We start from the raw sequence: 8,758 nt of genomic DNA, 5'->3' as shown, positions 1-8,758 counted from the left end.
TTGGGGTGCATCTGTGAGAGATGGCATTTGCAGAGATGCCTCTCAGGAGACAAAAGAGCTGACAGTCACCACTTTCCTCCCCACTCTGGGAATAGAGCCAGAACCACCTGCTGAAGGCAGCTTGCTCTGTTACTGGCTGCCTAGCCTGCTTACTCCAAGTCTCATTCCCCCACACCCTGGTGTGACTGCCCTTCTTGGTCAAACCTACATCAGTTACAGCAGGGCAAGACCCTACATCAGAAGACAAGCACAGGCCCCTGCCACACCATGTCCACAAAGTTTGGAGTTTTAAAAGTCAGCAGACTTAGCTGGAATATAGCCCAAAGTGCATTTCACTGCTCTTGGCAGGCAAGCAACCTGGAGACAGAAAGCATGAAAACAGCAATCTGAAAAATGCTGGGGATACATGGGATCAGATTATTTCCTCTTCTGGGAGGGCTTCCCTGGGAATAGTAAGCACAGAGACACCTCTCCTGGGACAAAGGAGCTGGCTGGCATCAATTTGTCTCCCCTGCTCCTCAGCATAAACCAGCTGTACAGTGTACACCTCTACTGAGACACTGGTTGCCTTACCAGCTTACACCAAGTTCTGGGCCCTGCGCTTCACCAGTATTGCCCTTCTTGAGCAAGTGTGCCTCAGTCCCAGAGAAGTGGTCCACTTCCCCAGAAGACCAGCAGAAACCACCATGCACACCTCATCTCCCTACCAGAGTTCGAAAAGGCTTCACTTCCAGAGGAAGTAGCATCAAGCAGACGAGAGCATACCTTGTTAAAACTCACCGTACCCTGGCTAAGGTCCAAACACTACCTGCTGGAAGCAAGGAGAGCCTCTACAGATGAATATCCTGAAGGATAGAGTAGCCAAGACACAGCAGTAGAGCACATGCACCACACACCAGAGACACTCACTGAAGCACCAGGCCCTGGACATCATATGACCTCTTCTTCACAAAGCCATTACTCTCAGGAGAATGAAATATAACAGGCTTCTCTAACACAGAGAAGAAGACAGAGCCTTAGACAAAATGACAAGGTGGAATTCACCCCAAAAGAAACATAAAAGGTCATGACCAGAGATCTAAGTGAAACAAATATAAGAAATATGCCTCATGGAAAATGAAAAGCAACCATCATAGGGATACTCACTGGGATTCAGCAAAGAATGAAAAATGTCAGGGAGGCCATAACTGCAGAGATAAAAGAAGAGTTAAAAATCAGTCAGAAATGAAAAATACAGTAACTGAGATTTGAAACAGATTAGATGTAATGAACACAAGGATGGAAGAAGAGAAATGAATAAATGATATATAAGATAGAATAATGGAAAATAACGAAAAATTAAAAGAACTATTCACCATGATCAAATGGGATTTATTCCTGGGCTGCAAGGGTGGTTCTATATTTGCAAGTCAATTTATGTGATACACCATATTAATAAAAGGATAAGAACAATATAATCCTTTCCATAGATGCAGAAAAAGCATTTGACAAAGTACAGCACCACTCATGATTAAAAAAAAAAAAACCCTCAACAAAGCAAGGATAGAGGGAACACAACTCAACATAATAGAGGCTCTATATGAAAACCCCACAGCCAGTAACATCCTCAATGGGGAAAAACTGAGATCTTTTCCTCTATACTTAGAACAAATCAAGGATGTCCAATCTTACTACCGTTATTAAACATAGTACTGGAAGTCCTAAAGTCAGCAATCAGACAACAAAAAGAAATGAAAGGCATCAAAATTGGCAAGGAAGGCATAAAGCCTTCATTATTTGTAGACGATATGATACTCTATGTGGAAAACCCAAGAGACTCCACCAAATATTGGTATAATTGATAGATGAATTCAGTAAATTCACAGGATACAAAATCAATGTACAGATACCTGTTGTATTTCTATAGACAACGAAGCAGCAGAAAGAGAAATCAGGGAATCAATCCCATTTACAATTGTAATAAAAACCATAATATACCTAGAAATACACCTAACCAAAGAGATAAAAGATCTGTACTCTGAAAACTATAGTACACTTATGAAAGAAATTGAAGATGACACAAAGAAATGAAAGCAACAACAACAACAACATTCCACCTTCATGGATTGGAAGAAAAAATACTGTTAAAATGTCTATACTTCCCAAAGCAATCTACACATTTAATGCAATCTCTCCTAAAATACCACCAGCATTTTTCAGAGTTATAAAAAAAATCCTAAAATTTGTATGGAACCACAGAAGACCCCAAATAGCCAAAGTAAACTTGAAAAAGAAAAGCAAAGCTAGATGCATCACAATTTTAGCCTTCCAGCTATATTACAAAGCTGTAGTCATCAAGACAGTATGGTGCTGGCACAAAAACAGACATGTAGATCAAGAGAACAGAATAGAAAACCCACAAACGAGCTCACAATTCACGGTCAATTAATCTTAGGTGAAGCAGGAAAGAATATACAATGGAAAAAAAAAACAGTCTCCTCCAAAAATGATGTTGGGGAAAGTGGACAGCAATAGGCAAAAGCCTGAAACTGGACCATTCTCTTACACCACATACAAAAATAAATACAAAATGGGTGCGAGACCCAAAAGTGAGACAGTAAACATTAAAATCCAAGTGGAGAGCACAGACAGTTACCTCTTTGACATTAGCTGTAGCAACTTCTTACTAGATTTGTCTCCTGAGCCAAGGGAAATAAAAACAAAAACAAAAACAAACAAACAAACAAAAACAAAAACCTATTGGGGCTTCATCTTCTGGACAGCAAGGAAAAAAACAAAAAAAACTAAGAGGCACCCTACAGAATGAGAGTAGATACTTGCAAATGACATATCTGATAATGGGTTGATATCCAAAATCTATCAAGAACTTATCAAACTTAACATCCAAATTAGAAATAATCTAGTTTAAAAGCATCCGGTGGAAAAAAGACAGTCTTTTCAATAAATGGTGCTGGGAAAATTGGACAGATACATGCAAAAGAATGAAACGTGACCNCATGCAAAAGAATGAAACTTGACCACTCTCTCACACCATACACAAAGATAAACTCCAAATGGACGAAAGACCTCGATGTGAGACAGGAATCCACCAAAATCCAAGAGGAGAACATAAGCAGCAACCTCTATGACATCGGCCAAACCAAATTTTTCATGATACATCTCCAAAGGCAAGAGAAACAACAGATAAAATGAACTTGTGGGACTTCATCAAAATAAAAAGCTTCTTCACAGCCAAGAAAACAGTCAAAAAAACTAACAGGCAGCCCATGGAATGGGGGAATATATTTGCAAATGATGCTACAGACAAAAGACTGGTATCCAAGATCTACAAAGAACTTCTCAAACTCAATACACAAGAAACAAATAAACAAATCAAAAAATGGGCAGAAGATATGAACAGACACTTTTCCAATGAAGACATACAAATGGCTAACAGACACATGAAAAAATGTTCAAAATCATTATCCATCAGGGAAATTCAAATCAAAACCACACTAAGATACCACCTTACACCAGGTAGAATGGCAAAAATTGACAAGGCAAGAAACAACAATTGTTGGAGAGGATGTGGAGAAAGGGGATCCCTCCTACATTGTTGGTGGGAAAGCAAGTTGGTCCAGCCACTCTGGAAAACAGTGTGGAGGTCCCTTCAAAAGTTAAAAATTGAGCTACCCTATGACCCAGCCATTGCACTACTGGGTATTTACCCCAAAGATAGAGACGTAGTGAAGAGAAGGGCCATATGGACCCCAATGCTCATAGCAGCATTGTCCACAATAGCTAAATCGTGGAAGGAGCTGAGATGCCCTTCAACAGATGACTGGTTAAGAAGATGTGGTCCATATATACAATGGAATATTAGCTATCAAAAGGAACGATTTCTCAACATTTGCTGCAACATGGACGGCACTGGAGGAGATAATGCTAAGTGAAATAAGTCAAGCAGAAAAGACGATTATCATATAACTTCTCTCATCTATGGAACATAAGAACTAGAACGATCGGTAGGGGAAGAACAGGATAAAGAAAGGGGGGTAATCAGAAGGGGGAATGAAGCATGAGAGAGTATGGACTCTGAGAAACAAACCAAGGGCTTCAGAGGGGAGGGGGTTGGGGATTGGGATAGACCGGTGATGGGTAGTATGGAGGGCACGTATTGCGTGGTGCACTGGTTGTTATATGCAACTAATGAATCATCGAACTTTACACCAGAAACCAGGGATGTACTGTACGGTGACTAACATAATATAATAAAAAACATTAAAAAAAAGAAAGAATCTAGTTTAAAAATGGGAATAAAACATGGATAGACATTTTTTTCCCCAAAGAATACATGAGAAGCTGCTCAACATTACTCATTATCAGGGAAATACAAATCATAAGTACAGTGAAATACTGCCTCACACCAGTCAGAATGGCTACAATTAACACAGGAAACAATAGGTTTTGCTGAGGATATGGTGGAAGGGGAGCTCTGTTATATTGTTGGTGGGAACTGGTGCAGCCACTCTGAAAACAGTATGGAAGTTCCTCAAAATTTAAAAATAGAACTATCACACAATCCATCAATTGCACTACTAAGTAATTACACAAAGAATATAAAAATACAGAGGCACTTGGGTGGCACGGCGGTTAAGAGTCTGCCTTCGGCTCAGGGCGTGATCCCGGCGTTATGGGATCGAGCCTCATATCAGGCTCCTCCGCTATGAGCCTGCTTCTTCCTCTTCCACTCCCCCTGCTTGTGTTCCCTCTCTCACTGGCTGTCTCTATCGCTGTTGCATAAATAAAATCTTTAAAAAAAAGAATAAAAAAATACTGATTTCAAGGGACACACAAATCCTGATGTTTATAGCAACATTATCAACAATAGCCAAATTATGGAAAGAGACCAAATGTTCATTGACTGATGAATGGATAAAGGGGTGGTGTGTGTGTGTGTGTATATATATATATATATATATATATATATATATATATACACACACACATTGGAATATTACTCAGTCATAAAAGAATGAAATCTTGCCATTTGCAATGACGTGGATGCAGCTATTGTGTATCATCTTAAGTGAATTCAGTCTGTCAGAGAAAGACAAATAACATATGATTACATTCATATGTAAATTTTAGAAACAAAGCAAATGAACATGTGTTTAAAAAAAAGAAGAGAGGCAAACCAAAAAACAGACTCTTAGCTATAGAGAACAAACTGACGGTTACTGGAAGTGAGGTGTGTGGGGCGATGGGTTAAATAGGTGATGGGTATTGAACGCACTTTTTGTGATGAGCACTGGATATTGTATGTAAGTGATGTATCACTAAATTCTACACCTGGAAGTAATATTGCACTGTGTGTTAACTAGCTGTAATTTAAATAAAAACTTGGAAAAATACACATTGAGGTAAGTGAAAATGGAAGCACAACATACCTAAACTTATGGGATTCCACAATAGCCATTCTCAGAGGGAATTTCATAGAAATACAGGTCAATTTCAAGGAACAAACGATTCCCAAATAATCTAACTGTACACCTCAACTCACTGGAAAAATTTTAAAAGTGGAGCTCAAAGTTAATTGAAGAAAGGAAATAACAGAGATCAAAATGAAATAAGTGACTAAAGGGACAATTGAAATGATCAATAAAATTGAGAGCTCGTTCTTTGAAAAGATAAACAAAATTGACAAGCATTTAGCTAGAGTCGCCCATAAAAGAGAAAGAGCACAAGTAAACAAAAATCACAAATGGAATAAGAAACCCTAATACTGATAACGCCAAAATACAAAGAATCATAAAAACTACTATAAAAATTATATGCTGACAAATAGCACAACCTAGAGGAAAATGGATAAATTCCTAGAAATACACAATATCCAAGACTGAATCATGAGGAAATAGAAGATCTGAAGGCCTATTACTAGTTAGGGGATTGAATAAGTAATCAAAACACTTTTGACAAATAAAAGTGCAGGAGGATCAGATGGCTTTACTGTTGAATTCTAAGAAACATTGAAATAGTAAATACTAATCTCTATCAAATTCTTCTAAAAAATAGCAGATGAAAGAACGATTTCAAACCTATTTTAAGAAGCCAGCATCACTATTATAACAAAACCAGACAAGGATATCACAAGAAAAGAATATTAGAGGCCACTATCCCTGATGAACACAGAAAAATATTGGCAAATTGAATTCATCATTACATTAAAAATCATCATTGTGAGGATACAAGAATGGTTTAACATCCACTAATCAGTTAATGCAATATAACATTTTAACAAAGTGAAGGATAAAGATGATACAATCACCTTAATATATGCACAAAATTCATTTTACAAAATTCAACATCTATTTATGATATAAGTTTTTAGCAAAGTGGGCATAGGGAGAACATACCACATAATAAGGCCATATATGTAAATCCATAGCTATCATATTCAAGGGTAAAAATCTTAAACTTTTTCCTCTGAGATCAGGAGCAAGAGTAGGATGCCTATTATTGTCACTTTTATTCATCATAACAAGGGAAGTCCTAGCTAGAGCAATTAGGAAAGAAAAATAAATAATATGGATCAAATAGGAAAAGAAGAAATAAAATTTACATCATTTGCAGATTACTTGATTTTTTTTTTGGTGTTCATAGCATGTTTTATTTTTTATTTTTTTATTTTATTTTTTTGGTCAAATCTTATTTTAGGATTTTTTTGTTTTTATTTTATTTATTACTTTTTTACTTGATTTTACATATAGAAAATACTAGACTCAACCATGAAGTTTAGAACTAATAAATGAATTTAGTGAGGTTTCAATATACAATGTCAATATACAGTAATATGTTGCATTTCTACACACTAACAATGAACTCTCAGAAAAAGAAATTAAGAAAAGAATCCCATTTACAGTTTCATCAAAAGAATAAAATATGCAGGAATACATTTAATCAGTGAGTAGGAACTTGTACACTGAAAACTATATAGCATTGATGAAAGAAATTGAAGACACAAATGAATGGAAAGATATTCTGTGTTCATGGATTGAAAGAAATAATATTCTGGGGATGTACTGTATGGTGATTAACATAATATAATAAAATAAAATTAAAAAAAAAAGAAAGAAATAATATTGTTCAAATGTCAATATTAGCCAAAGCAATCTTCAGATTCATGTAAATTCCTGTCTCAACTCAATGACATATTTTTTACAGATATAAAACAAGTAATTTTTAAATTGTGTGGAATAGCAAAAGGCCCTAAATAGCCAATGAAATCTTAAGGATGAAAAGCAAATCTGGAAGCATCATGCTTCCTGACTTCAAATTTTATTACAAAGCTATATTATTTTACAAAGTGTGGTATCAGCATAAATACAGATAAAGATTGGTGGGACAGAATTGAGAGCCAAAAAATAAACGAATGTACACATGACCAATTAATTTACAACAAATAAGGCAAGAATATACAATGGAGAAATGCCAGCCTCTTCAATGAACGGTAATGGGGAAACTGGACAGTTACATACAAAAGAATGAAACTAGACCACTATTCATACACCATAGACAAAAATTAACTCAAAATGAATTAAAGACTTGATGTAAAACCTGAAACCATGACTTCTACAATAAAATATACTTGGTAAGTTTCTTGACACTAGTCTTGGCAGTTAGTTTTTTGGCTCTGACTCCAAGAGGAAATGGGAGAGAGAGAGTGAGAGAGAGAGAGAAGGAAAGAAGGAAAGAAAGAGGAAAGAAAGAAAGAAAGAAAGAAAGAAAGAAAGAAAGAAAGAAAGAAAGGGAAGGAAGGAAGGAAGGGAGGAAGAAAAGAAGGAAAAAGAAGGAAAGGAAAATAAATAAAGAAAGAAAGAAAGAAAGAGAAAAGTAAAAGAGAAAAAGAGAAAGAAAAGAGGAAGAAAGGAAAGGAAAGGAAAAAAAAAACACAACAAACTAAAAAAAAAAAAAAAACTGAAAAGCTCCTGCCCAGGAAAGAAAATCTTCATGAAAATGAAAAGGGAACCTATTTTAGAAAGAAAATATTTCCAAATCATACTATACAATTAGGCATTAATATCCAAAATATACAAAGAACTTCTACAACTCCATAGTAAAAAAAAAACTGATTTAAAATTGAGCAGATGATCTGAAAAGAAATTTTTACATGCAAGACATACAGATGGACTAGAGCATATGAAATATGCTGAGCATCACTAATCATCAGGGTAATACAAAGCAAAACCGCAGTGAGGCATCACCTCATTCCTCTTAGAATGGGTATTAAAACTGAGGGTTTCAGAAGGGAGGGAGTGGGGGATGGGCTAAACTGGTGATGGGTATTAAGGAGGGCACATATCGCATGGAGTACTGGGTGTTATATGCAAACAATGAATCATGGAACACTACATCAAAAACTGAGGATGTACTGGATGGTGACTAACATAATAAAAAAATTTTGAAAACCTTAAAATTGCTATTATCAAAAAGAAAGGCAATAACAAGTTTTGGTGAAAGTATGGAGAAAAGGGAACCCTTGTGCATTGTTTCTCCTGCATATTTATCCAAAGAAAGTGAAAACACTAACTCAAAAAGTTGCATGCACTCCCATGTTTATTGCAGAATTATTTACAATAGCCAATATATGGAAACAACCTAAGTGCCCATCAATGGATGAATGAAATAAATATTTTATATATTTATATAAACTTGTACTTGTATTTTATTTATAATTATATATTAAAAAGACATAATAGTAAAATGGTAAAATTTTAGG

Source organism: Ailuropoda melanoleuca, unplaced genomic scaffold, assembly GCF_002007445.2.
Source record: "Ailuropoda melanoleuca isolate Jingjing unplaced genomic scaffold, ASM200744v2 unplaced-scaffold9496, whole genome shotgun sequence".
Classification (NCBI taxonomy): domain Eukaryota; kingdom Metazoa; phylum Chordata; class Mammalia; order Carnivora; family Ursidae; genus Ailuropoda; species Ailuropoda melanoleuca.
This window is presented reverse-complemented; position numbering follows the sequence as displayed.